The 13409-nt window shown below is 44.2% G+C and overlaps 1 protein-coding gene across 1 annotated transcript in view; it reads left to right on the forward strand.

Moving 5' to 3' along the window:
• The window catches only part of LOC135505510 (syntaxin-binding protein 5-like), a 135115-nt gene that overhangs the window by 97894 nt on the left and 23812 nt on the right, over window positions 1–13409 (forward strand). The gene's annotated exons all lie outside the window — the stretch shown is intronic.

A 13409-nucleotide genomic window follows, 5' to 3' on the forward strand; every position in this document is an offset into this window, starting at 1 on the left:
CAACATCCTTTTCTAACAAACAATATCATTTCTTGGTTGTATCTCATCCCCAGCCTCATAATACTCAAGTTAAGAACGCGTCAGAAACCCTGATGCCCAAACGTGCAGTAGAGGTTTATTAAGCGGATTGAGTGGTTTTACAAAGACACACACAGAGACAGTCAGGCTTACAGTAATGAGTTTATGTGAAGAGCCGTTCTTCTGTTCACCTGATTGACAGTGTTGTGGCACCGTAAACGCTCTACGATAAAAAAGACTCCACAAGCAAAACATGCCCCTGTGTTGACTCTCACTGCTGAAGCGAATGCTCCCCCTTTCTTGTGCATTCTGTCTATTTTTCTCTCCTCTCCTCTCTGCTTCTCTCTCTCTCTTAAGATCATAAGAATCAAAATTGTCAACGGGACAACAGTAACAACAATAACCAAGAGTCAAAATAACCATACATTGAACAATTACAATAAGCATACAATAGAGGACATGTGCAGGTTGATTGGTCTGTCAGACACTGTCCCTCATCTTATCGCAGGCAGCAATGTAGTGCGCTGCCAACCCACAACTCTCTGCGTCTTCCCCCAACAGGATGGGTAGCCTATTCTCATCAGAGAGGTCTTTGAAACCTGGTTTTATATTTTTGATATTTTGTCAGGAAATGCAGCTCTGTCTCGGGTTCTGCTGTGGTGCCGTGGTTGCACAGCCTTACCTCTACTTGGAGCCAGGTTGTCCTGTGTCGACCCTTCTCAATGCCAAGGCTGTGCTCACTGAGCCCGTACTCTGTCAAGGTTTTTCTAAGGTTTTGATCAGTAACCATGGTCAAATAGTTAGCCATGGTGTACTGTCGATTTAGGGCTAGATAGCACTGCATTTTGCTTTGTGCTTGTACTTGTGTACAAGTGTTGTACAAGCAATGAAATTTTGTTTTAATTGTTTAATTTGTTTTAATTTTGTGATTTGTTTTATTCTGATTGATTGGATGTTCTGGCCCTGAGGCTTCAGTGTGTTAGTAGAACAGGTTTGTGAACTCAGCCCCAGGACCAGCTGGATGCATACAGGCCTTGGTAATGATATGAGAGGGGGTCACTGTATTTTAGATGTTTCCAAAACTTAATAGCTCTTTTTTGAGTTTTTATTATTAGTGGATATTGGCCTAATTCTGCCCTGCATGCATTGTTTGTAGTTTTCCTCTGGACATGTAGGACAATCTTACGGAACTCTGTATGCAGGGTTTCAATGGGGTGTTTGTCCCATTTGGTGAAATCTTGTTTTGCAGGTGAATCTCACAACTCGCTGGCATAAAATGCAATTGGTTCAATGATACATTCAATTAGTTTTAGCCAAATTTTAATAGGTATTTAAAATTGAATTTGTTTTTTAATGGTCGAAGAATGCCCTGTGTGCTTTCTCTCTCAGTTCATTCACTGCATCATTATGGTGTCCAGTTGAGCTTATTTTTAAGTAAGTAATTGTAGTGTGTGCACTATATATTTTGTACCAATAGACAACTTTGGTCTAATTCCCTGAGATCTGGATATTATCTGGAAAATCATTATTTTAGTCTTTATTTTAATTTTAGAGCCCAGGTCTGGCAGTACTGCTCTAGCAGGTCCAGGCTCTGCTGTAGGCCATGTGCTGTGGGTGACAGCAGGCATAGGTCATCTACGAAGAGTAGGCATTTAATCTCTGAATTGTGGAGACTAACATCAGGGGCTGAGGATTTTTCTAGAATAGTGGCCAATTCGTTGATGTAAATATTGAAGAGTGCAGGGCTCAGATTGCAAACCTGGCGAAGGCCCCGCCCCTGGTTAAAGAATTATGTAATTTTCTTGCCAATTTTAATGATGCACGTATTGCCAGTATACATTGATTTAATTATGTCATATGTTTTACCCCCTACACCACTCTTAATAACTTTGTAGAACAGTCATGTATGCCAAATAGATTTAAATGCTTTTTTGAAGTCGATAAAGCGAGCGTATATTTTGGTATTATTTTGGTGGACATGTTTATCTATCAGGGTGTGTAGGGTGTAAATATGATCAGTCATGCGATGTTTTGGTATAAATCCAATTTGGCTTTTACTCTAGACATTGTGCTTATTAAGGAAGTTTAGAACTCTTACCTTTATAATACCACAGAAAACCTTCCCCAGGTTACTGTTCACACAAATGTTCCGTTCTTAAAGACTGGGGTTATGAGTCCTTGATTCCAGATAACCTACACTTTTATATTAAACAGTTTTAATATAGGCAATTGAAATTTTGCCCTAGTGAGTTTGTGCATCTCATTTAGGATGCCATCAGGTCCACATGCTTTTTTACATTTGAGGACCTGAAGTTTCTTATAGAGCTCATGGTCAGTAATTGGGGAGTCCAGTGGATTTTGATTGTCCTTTATAGCTTTTTCTAATCCATTCAACTTTTCATGAATTTGCCATTGCTCTTTGAATGGTGTTGTAGAGTGTTTTAAAATGGGTTGTCCATATGTCACCATTTTGTATAATTTTGCTAATTCCTGTTGTTTAGATTTTGGGGGGGATTTTCCAATTTTGCCAGAGGTTGTTTGTGTTTATGGACTCCTCAATTAGCGTCAGCTGCTTGCTGTTGTACTCTGCTTTTTTGTTTCTGATTGTACGTTTATAGAGTTTTTAAGTCTCACAGTAATGAAGGTGTAATTCACCATTATTTGGGATAGTGTTGGATAGTGTTCTAAGTTTGTTCCTTATAATTTGACAATCTGCATCAAACCAGGTGTCATATGTGGTCTTTTTGTTTTGTTTGTATCAATTTCAGTTGTGCTTCTTTTGCCATTTGCCTGAATATATAGTTGATGTTTTTTACTGCTAGATTGATGCCTTCTTTCCTGTGAGTGAATGTGGTATCCAGAAAGTTATCTAAGACTGTTTGGATATTTTGGTTCCAGGTTGCTTTCTGGTATTCTTCTGTGCTGTTTTGGGCCCATCTGTATGAACAGAAATGAACAGCTTACTGGGCTGTGAATGTGTGGTTGTTTCCATGTCTGTTCTTTTGAGGAACAACGTCATTTGGCTGTGATCAGACAGAGGTGTTAGTGGCTTGACAGTGAATGAGCTGAGAGAGAAAGGGTCAATGTCTGTAATCATATAGTCTACTGTGCTGTGGCCAAGAGGGGAGCAATAGGTGAATCTCCCCAAAGAGTCCCTCCGTAACCTACCATTGACAAAATACAGACCAAGGCTTCTACAGAGCTGCAACAATTCCCTTCTGTTTTTGTTGATGGTGCTGTCACTGTTGTTTCTATGGGGAAGATTAAGGCAGTTAGAAACAGTATGCCCTGTACAAAGCTGTCCCCTCGTGTGGTCGTTATATCAGGTAGTGTTCCTGTGTTTGCGCATTTGTGTCCCCACAGATGAGCACATCTCCCTGGGCCTGGAAATGGCACATTTCCTCCTCAAGGGTGGGGAAGCTCTCCTCTGACTAATATGGGGATTCTGAGGGGGGGGATATATATTGCGCAAAGGAACACATATTTTTCTGTCAGTACAAGTTATTTTTTCAGTTTGAACCAAATGTGATATTTACCAATTTTGAGGGGATCAATTAGATTTTGTAGTTCGGATTTGTACCAAATGATCAGTCCTCCAGAGTCTCTGCCTCTATATTGACAGAGCTGTGTTTCTGTGATGACACAATTGCCTTTCTGTAGCCTGTGGGACAGTGAGTGACAGTGTCTGCCTTACACCATGTATCCTGCAGAATGATGACGTCAACATCTTTAAGATTTTTATTGAACTCCAGTGCTAAACTCTTCAGTCCAAAGGTTGATGAGTTTAGGCCCTGAATGTTCCACATGAATAGCAGTCAGAAATAAGAATAGAAATACAGTAACTATTAAGTTGTTAAGAGTGAGATAAACAGGATAACAGCTAACATTTTTTCTGTTATATATACTCCTATTCATTGAACAAGTAAACTTGTAGTACAATAGGTGTGTGTGTGTGTGTGTGTGTGTGTGTGTGTGTGTGTGTGTGTGTGTGTGTGTGTGTGTGTGTGTGTGTGTGTGTGTGTGTGTGTGTGTGTGTGTGTGTGTGTGTGTGTGTGCGTGTTTAGTGCAGTTTAGTGCCTTATGTATTGGAGGGGCTGTTTAACCTCACTCAATCCTACAGGGTTCTCCTGTCCTCTGACGACCTCTGCGTAGGTGTGCTGGTCATGCTGTTGGGCCCTGTGGAGTGGAGGAGAGCCAGTTCTGGGCCGTTGGGCTTCCTCTCTGGTCTGGTAGAGATGGTGGTCTGGTAGTAGGGGTAGTAGGCTGGGCCCAGTCCAGTCTGGCTATGCTGATGGAAGTGGTGGTGCTTTGGTGGTGGATGGGGCCTGTGGGGTGTGCTAGGTCTGATGTGGCGTAGAGGGGGCCTGGGGCTCCTTGGTGGTGCAGTTTGGTATGGGTCTCTGGGTGGTCCTCTGTCCAGTGCAGCATGGGGTGTTTGTCTACCAAGTGCCATGTCCTTTAGAGACTTGGCAAACATCCCTACTGTCTGCTTCCTCAGGTGGGAGTGGTCATGCAGATGCTCTGGGGTGATTGTTGGGTGGTGAGGAACGTGCATGTTCGGGAGTAGGCCACACCCTCTGGTGATGTCAGTGTTGACTTTCTGAATGGTATGGGGATGAAAGTCTTTGCGGGGCAGCAGATTGGAGATGGTGATGTGGAAGTTGGGGAACCGCTCAGAGACCCTCTCTGCTACTCTGTTGACCAGGCTGCCTACTCTCTCCTGCTCCTCTCGCAGGTTGTTGGTGCCGGTGTGAATAATACTGTAGCCTGGTGTGCCAAAGTCAGGCTGGGACAAGATGTGGAGTGCATCCTGTGTTTTTGGGCAATGCATTTTGCACACCTTGTGGTGGGGGAAGAGTTTATCCTCTTGGATGAATTTCCCATTTGAGTCAATGAGGATGGCACCTCAGTGGGTTTTACCAGAGTGGTGGGTTTACGGTCTGGGGCTAGGGTACACATGACAGACAACTCCTTTGCCATCTCCTCCTTTACCTGTCATAGCTCTCTCCTGATGGTGGCCTTTAAGGTTTAAGGTTCTCTCTCAGCTCCTGGACAGAGTTCTTCATCGGGATCCTGCACTGGTTGGGTCCTGCACTGTCTCACAGCAGGCTGATGGTAGGCTGATGGTAGTGTGGTCATGGCTCTGGTGGTCTTAGGCAGGCATGGGGTAGGATATACCTGATGTGTGGGTCTGGGCCTGGGCCTGGGCTCCTGCTGTTGGAGTGCCTGAGGTGAGGGGAGAGATCAGGGTGTTGTCCTTGTCTTTTTGGTTTCCGCTGTCTTCCTTAGGGTGGGGAAGTCCCGCACAAAAGTCCTGAGTGCAGCCTCACTGCCCTGGAACATGAGAGTGCCATTAACATCAGAAACCTGTTGTCCTGGTCCTTCTCGCTGTTCTCAAAAATGTGGATTTGCCTTCCCTTGCAGATTCCTTTCTTTGTCGTATACCTTAAATGCCTGGTTACAGCTGTATGGCAGGCAGTAGTGTTGTCTGTGTAAAATAACAGGTTTGTAACAGTCCTGTTGTGTGAGCAGTCGGCAAACAAAGTGTCTGCGTTCTCCCTCAGAATTCTGTGTTTAAACTGATTCTTCCCATTCTCTGATTTGATTTCTGCTGGAAATGTAAAAATAAAAAGGGGGGGTCTCTCCCTCTCTGTTGCTGCTGGTGCTGCCTCAGTGGCCATGTTTCTATGGTTTCCACTAGTAAACAGTTGGAGCTAGATGAATATGGCTAGCTAGCACGATTAAAATTGATCTTTTAACTTCTTGAAACTCCCCATCCCGGATCCGGGTTTGTGACTAAAGCCTCAGGCTCATTAGCATAACGCAACGTTAACGATTTCTGAAAATCGCAAATAAAATGAAAATAATGCGTCTGCTCTCAAGCTTAGCCTTTTCTTAACAACACTGTCATCTCAGATTTTCAAAATATGCTTTTGAACCATAGAAATTGATTAATTTGTGTAAGAGTATGCAAAGCTAGCATAGCATTTTGAGTAGCATTTAGCACGCAACATTTTCACAAAAACCAGATAACCAAATAAATAAAATCATTTACCTTTGAAGAGCTTCTAATGTTTTCAATGAGGAGACTCTCAGTTACATACCAAATGCGCAGTTTTTCCTGAAAGCCTCTGTGTGTAGGAGAAATCGTTCCGTTTTCTACATTGCGTCTGGCTACCGAAACGAACCGAAAATTCAGTCACCTACAACGTAAAACTTTTTCCGGATTAACTACATAATATCGACCGAAACATGGCAAACGTTGTTTGGAATCAATCCTCAAGGTGTTTTTTCACATATCTCTTCATTGATATGCAGTTCGTGGAAGCTTGCTTTCCTCTCTGTATCCCATGGAAAAATACTGGCAGGTGACTTTTACGCACCAATTTCGGCGCAGGACACCGGGCGGACACCTGGTAAATGTGGTCTCTTATGGTCAATCTTCCAATGATCTGCCTACAAATACGTCACAATGCTGCAGACACCTTGGGGAAACGACAGAAAGGGCAGGCTCATTCCTCTCGCATTCACAGCCATATAAGGAGACAATGGAAAACAGAGCCTCAAAAATCCTGCTCATTTCCTGGATGCCATCTCATCTTGGTTTTGCCTGAAGCTCACGTTCTAGGGCACGCACAGAAAATATCTTGGTAGTTCTGGACACGTCAGAGTGTTTTCTTTCGAATGCTATCAATTATATGCATAGTCGAGCATCTTTTTGTGACAAAATATCTTGTTTAAAACGGGAACGTTTTTCATCCAAAAATGAAATAGCGCCCCCAGAGCATCAACAGGTTAACTCACTCTGTCAATCTCTCTCTTTCTCTCTCTCTTTCCCTCCCCCCTCCTTCCCTCTCCCCTGGGTGAGATGATATCTCGGTTTCCTTTCCCTGGTCCTAAGGCTTACATAGTGATCCTCCTTGGCAGCCATGTTGTTTTCTCCTGGGAGTGGTTGTGTCTCTCCTCTCCAACCCTGTAGTAAACCCCTCCCCAGAGGCTGGCTGCTCTACAGCTGCTGACTCTGTACTTTGTGGCTCATTAACACTGGGGAAAACATCACAGTATCTACATCTCTGCCATGCTGTGGCATTACAGCTGATGTGCTCGTGTCATCGCCTGCTGCTAATGACTAATTCAGGGTCAGATCTATGTTTTTCAGTCTGAACCCTAGGTATTAAGAGCTGAACATTAAAGCTGCCCTTGGATAATTTTTCTGTACTGTAGAATAGACTATGGATGAGATGTAGTTATGATGACTATATTGTGAGTCGGATGAAAATGCTTGATTCCTGGAACGACAAATAGTATTTCCTGCCAAATAATAGGTTTTGTGCTATTTGCAGAGCTACACCTCCCCCGCCAAACATACATGCGCAACCATCTTGTCAACAGCTTGTGTCAATTCCAGAACATAACCTAGGTTTTTCTACCTGCAGCAATACTGGTGGATAATGCTGGTAATAACGTTATAAGCCCAGTGCCTCCATTTCCACACCAAAAATGCACAGCCCTAAGTATAGGACACAGATAGAGTAAAGGACATAGGGAATAAAGCTTGCAGCATAGGGTAGAGGACATTGGATGTGGCCTAGTCCTTAGATTTCTCTAGTTGCGTGAGGACATCTTCTATAACCTCACTAATTACAGTAAGCTCTCTCCATCTTTGTCACACCTAACCACAGTGTGTATGTATAGGAATTCCAACACCCTCAAACAGCTGATCATTCTTCCTCCCCTTGCGTCTGTCTCCCAGTCTTTCTCCCTGTCATGGCTCAGTGCTATCTCTGCGGGTGCAGTGACTGTGAGCACCAGAGAGAAGATGGAGATGGAGAGAGCATTAGTCACCTCAGCCCTGCTCTGTCTGACTAAGTGCCTCAGCCTGATGAATAGCCTGCCAACACAGGAGCCTTCCTCAGATTTCTATATCCCTCTCTTTCTCTCTCATTCTCCCTATCTTTTTTCACTCCTTCTCTCATTTTGTCACTCTCTCGAAATGTAAACTATACACAATTCAAATTGCTCCTGTTGAAGGTCGTACACGGGGGGGTCTAAAAACAACATCAGCTATTTCTAGTAGCCAGACACCATACATTTGTGCTAATAGGACACTTGGCAGATGTGGTATTAACTGCTCTCCCAGCGCCCGCCCCAGCCCCTGCATCCAGCGACTCGAGGGAGGTCTGTCAAATGCTCAGTTATGTGGTTGGCCAGGGACCTTATCTCAGCTCACTTAACAAATAGCTGCAGATGACCCTACTGTATGCCTGTTAGCTCTTATGGGAATGAGCAGAATACCTCTACATGGCCTCTTAAGGATCTGCCCCTTTAAAAAAAAATGTTTTGGCCTAAAATTACATCCCTAAATCTAACTGCCTGTAGCTCAGGCTCTGAAGCATGAATATGCATATTATTGGTACCATTTGAAAGGAAACACTTTCAAGTTTGTGCAAATGTGAAAGGAACGTAGGAGAATATAACACAATATATGTGGTAAAAGATGATACAAAGAAAACAACAACCGTTCTTTTTTATTTTTTTGTACCATCATATTTGACATGCAAGAGAAATGCCATAATGTATTATTCCTGCCCAGATGCAATTAAGATTTTGGCCACTAGATGGCACTAGTGTATGTGCAAAGTTTAAGACTGATCCAATGCACCCTTGCATTTCTGTACAAATTTTGTATCAAGACTGTCCAAATGTGCCTCATTTGTTTATTAATAACTTTTCATGTTCAAAATTGTGCACTCTCAAACAATAGCGTGGTATTCTTTCACTGTAATAGTTATACTGTAAATTGGACAGTGCAGTTAGATTAACAATAATTGAAGCTTTCTGCCAGTATCAGATATGTCTATGTCTTGGAAAACGTTAGCTCAACCGTCCCGTGGAAGGGACACTGATCCTGAAGAAGTTTTAAGTGATTCTGTATCTCATAAAGACATTGAAATAAATTATTATAATGTGTTTAGATGTGGCAGATTCAGAAAGGGGGAGGAGTGGCCATATATGTCAAAACTAAATATTTCTGTTCCCAAGAAATTTGAGCTCCTGGCTGTAGATATATGGCAGATGCTAATGGTGCGTTGACTCTCACTCAACATCAAGAAAACAAAGGAGATGGTCATGGACTTCAGGAAACAGCAGAGGGAGCACCCCCTATACACATCAACTGGACAGCAGTGGAGAAGGTGGAAAGTTCTGGGGCATACATATCACTGACAAACTGAAATGGTCCACCTACACAGACAGTGTGGTGAAGAAGGCGCAACATCGCCTCTTCAACCCCAGGAGGCTGAAGAATTTTGGCGTGTCACCTAAAACCCTCACAAACCTTAACAGGTGCACAATTGAGAGCATCCTGTCGAGCTGCATCACCGCCTAGTACATCAACTGCACCACCCACATCCACAGGGCTCTCCAGAGGGTGGTGCGGTTTGCAAACTACTTGCCCTCCAGGACACCTACAGCACCCGATGTCACAGGAATGCCAAAAAGATCAAGAAGGACACCAACCAGACAAGCTACTGCCTGTTCACCCGCTATCATCCAGAAGGCAAGGTCAGTACAGGTGCATCAAAGCTGGGACTGAGAGACTGAAAAACTGCTTTTATCTCAAGGCCATCAGAGTGTTAAATAGCCACCACTAGCACAGAGATGCTGCTGCCTACAATACACAGACTTGAAATCATTGGCCACTTTAATAAATGGAACAGTAGTCACTTTAATAATGTCACTTGCATAATGTTTACACATCTTGCATTACTCATTTAAAATGTACAGTTGAAGTCATATGTTTACATACACTTAGGTTGGAGTCATTAAAACTTGTTTTTCAACCACTCCACGTTTTGGCAAGTTGGTTAGGACATCTACTTTATGCATGACACAAGTAATTTTTACAACGATTGTTTACAGACAGATTATTTCACTTTTAATTCACTGTATCACAATTACATACACTAAGTTGACTGTGCTTTTAAACAGCTTGGAAAATTCCAGAAAATTATGTCATGGCTTTAGAAGCTTCTGATAGGCTGATTGACATAATTTGAGTCAATTGGAGGTGTACCCGTGGATGTATTTCAAGACCTACCTTCTATACACAGTGCCTCTTTGCTTGACATTGTGGGAAAATCAAAAGAAATCAGCCAAGACCTTAGAAAAAGAATTGTAGACCTCCACAAGTCTGGTTTATCCCTGGGAGAAATGTTCAAATGCCTGAAGGTACCATGTTCACCTGTACAAACAATAGTATGAAAGTATAAACACCATGGGACCACGCAGCCATCATACAGCTCAGGAAGGAGACGCATTCTGTCTCCTAGAGATTAACATATTTTTGTGCAAAAAGTGCAAATCAATCCCAAAACAATAGCAAATGACCTTGTGAAGATGCTGGAGGAAACAGGTACAAAAGTATCTATATCCACAGTAAAATGAGTCCTATATCAACATAACCTTAAAGGGCGCTCAGCAAGGAAGAAACCAATGCTCCAAAACCGCCATTAAAAATCCAGACTACGGTTTGCAACTGCACATGGGAACAAACATGGGGATCGTACGATTTGGATAAATGTCCTCTGGTCTGGTGAAACAAAAATAGAACTGTTTGGCCCATTCAGCAACCTGCCCAGATCAGCATTGCCCAGATCAGCGTTGCCCATTTGTCCCTCATTTGTCCCTCCCTGCGTGGCTTCCTACTACAGTGCTCCTTCTACTTTTTGCACCAGTTGGGAGCTCCGACCACCGAGAGGTTCAAAGTTGCCATGGTTATTTCTCTACGGACTGGGCAGGCATTGGAATGGGCCACGGGCAGCTGGGAGACAGGAGGAGCTGGATTCGAATGAGGGGTTCATAGCTCAGTTCAGAGGTATCTTCGATCATCCACCGGAAGGCAGAGATGGGGGTGAGCGCCTACTCCAAATACAGCAGGAGGATTAGACTGCTGCCGAGTATGCGCACACCTTCCGGACAATAGCAGCATCCAGCGGATGGAATGAGCTGGCACTTCGTACGCTATTCAGAAGAGGACTGCAGATGGAACTGGCCTGTCGAGACAACAACCTCTCCTTGGATGCACTCATCGCGATGGCCATCGTCTGGATAACCTTCTTCGGGAGTGTCGGCACTCTCATCACTTCTCTCCCTCCCTCAGTGAACACTTTGGATTAGAGCCTAATCCCATGGAGATAGGGGTCACAAGCCTCCCCATGACGTAGACAGCTGGGGCTCTGTCTCTATTGTGGTCAAGCAGGGCACCAGCTCCAGCAGTGTCCAATACTTCCCAACTCTGGATCCACAAGAGCAGAGGGATTGTTACGTGATCTTCCGCCTCCTGGGGCTGGTGTAAGTATCCCTTCTTCATCACTTTCTGCCAAAACCTTTTTGGTGGTGATCACACTAATTGACTGTCCCTCATGTACTGTTTCTACAGCATTAGTGGATTCTGGTGGCGCGGGGAACTTTATAGACCAGACCCTTGCCTCCTCTCTCAACATTACCTCTTACCCACTCTCCTCTCCTTTTCCAGTTCAAGCCCTCGATAATCGGCCATAAGGTGCCGAGACCATCACACACATCACCAAACCACTCAACCTCACTGTGGAGTCCATCCATCAGGAGAGCATCCCATAAATTAATCTCCAGAGCACCAGCTCACAAAATAATCCTCGGTCTCCCTTGGCTTTAATGCCACAACCCCACCATCTCATGGTCGATGATGAAAATCACAGACTGGTCACCCAAATGCCGGAGGACCTGCTTCCCCCTTCCCTGTGGTTCCACGTCGGTTGAGAGTCCTGTGGTTACCCTTCAGCCCAATATCCCGAAGGTATACCAGACCTGCGATAGGTATTTTCTAATTCCCACACCACCTGTCTCCCTCCTCATCACCCCTGGGACTGTTCCATCAACCTGCGAACAGGCTCTGTGCCCCCGCACAGACCCATCTACCCTCTGTCGGTGGCTGAAACCAAGGCCATGGAGGAGTACATCCATGAGGCGCTCCAACAAGGTTTCATCCGCACGTCCACTTCTCCTGCATCGGCAGGTTTCTTCTTCTTGTCCAAAAATGATGAAATGATGGTGGACTCAATTAATCATCACCAAGTACCGTTACCCTCTCCCGTTGGTGCTGGCAGCCATCGAACACCTCCGCGGGGCCTGGTTCTTTACCAAGTTGGACCTGCAGAAGTGCATATGATCTCATTCGCATCCGGGAGGGGGATGAATGGAAGACCGCTTTTAGCCCAATATCTGGTGGAGTACTTTGTGATGCCATTTGTCTTTGCCAATGCTCCGTAAGTGTTCAAGGCATTCATCAATAAATTCTTTCGGCACATGCTCAGACGCCAGGTGGTTGTGTATATCGACGTCATCCTGGTCTACTCGGTTTCCTTGGAGGATCATATTGCTCATGTCCTAGTGGTTCTCGAACGCCTCCTGGCTATAACCACCTGTTTGTCATGGCTGAGAAGTGCCAGTTTCACCTGGAGGCTGTCTCCTTCCTACGCTAACAAATCAGCCCGCAAGGAGTGAAGATGGATGTCAAGAAGGTATTCTGGACATTCTGGATCCCAACATCATCCATGATTTCCATCTTCGCCGCCCGGACAGGCCCGCTCCTCATCGTCGGGGCCGTCTCTCTGGCCAGTGTCGTCCTGTGGCTGGAGCCCCGCGTCTGGGGGTAATGTCACGTCTCCGGTTTACTAACCACCGGTCCCAGGAACCTTCATTACGCGCACCTGTGCTTCATCATTAGGCACACCTGTACTCCATTACCTCCCCTTTATCTGGCACTCCCTTAGTTTTTTTTCCCAAGGTAGTATTGTTTCTGTTGTTCATGTCTAGACGCTACTGCTACGTTGTATCGTTCCATGTTTCTTGTTATATTAAACTTACCACCTGCTTTTCGACTCCTACAGTTTACGTTACAGGTTGTATGAATAAAAGGCAACATTATGCTGCCCTCTTCATTTACCTAGGCTTTTGATACTGTTGATCACTCACTGCTAATTCAGAGGCTTTCCTCATTTGGCCTAGACCAGGCTGCATGTAACTGGTTTAAAAATGACTTGACTGATAGAACTCAGTGTGTATCTACTGATGGTGTAAAACAGGTTTCCTTGATATTACGAAATATTTCCCACGGGCCAATTCTAGGTCCTGTACTATTTGTGACTCATCACCTGGATTCGGTCTTATGTAGCAAAATGTGATATTGTGTTTTTTAAATTGGATAAAAGTAGAGACTGTCGTGGAAATTTCCTCTATTTACCAAATCATGAGAGCAAACCACACACAAGTCAGAGTTAGTTATCAAAGTCCATCTTTTATTATATGAGCTCTATCACAACCCTGTGACTCTCAGATCAATTCAGTGTCTA

The sequence above is a fragment of the Oncorhynchus masou genome, chromosome 19 (genome assembly GCF_036934945.1).
Source record: "Oncorhynchus masou masou isolate Uvic2021 chromosome 19, UVic_Omas_1.1, whole genome shotgun sequence".
NCBI classification, from domain to species: Eukaryota; Metazoa; Chordata; class Actinopteri; order Salmoniformes; family Salmonidae; genus Oncorhynchus; species Oncorhynchus masou.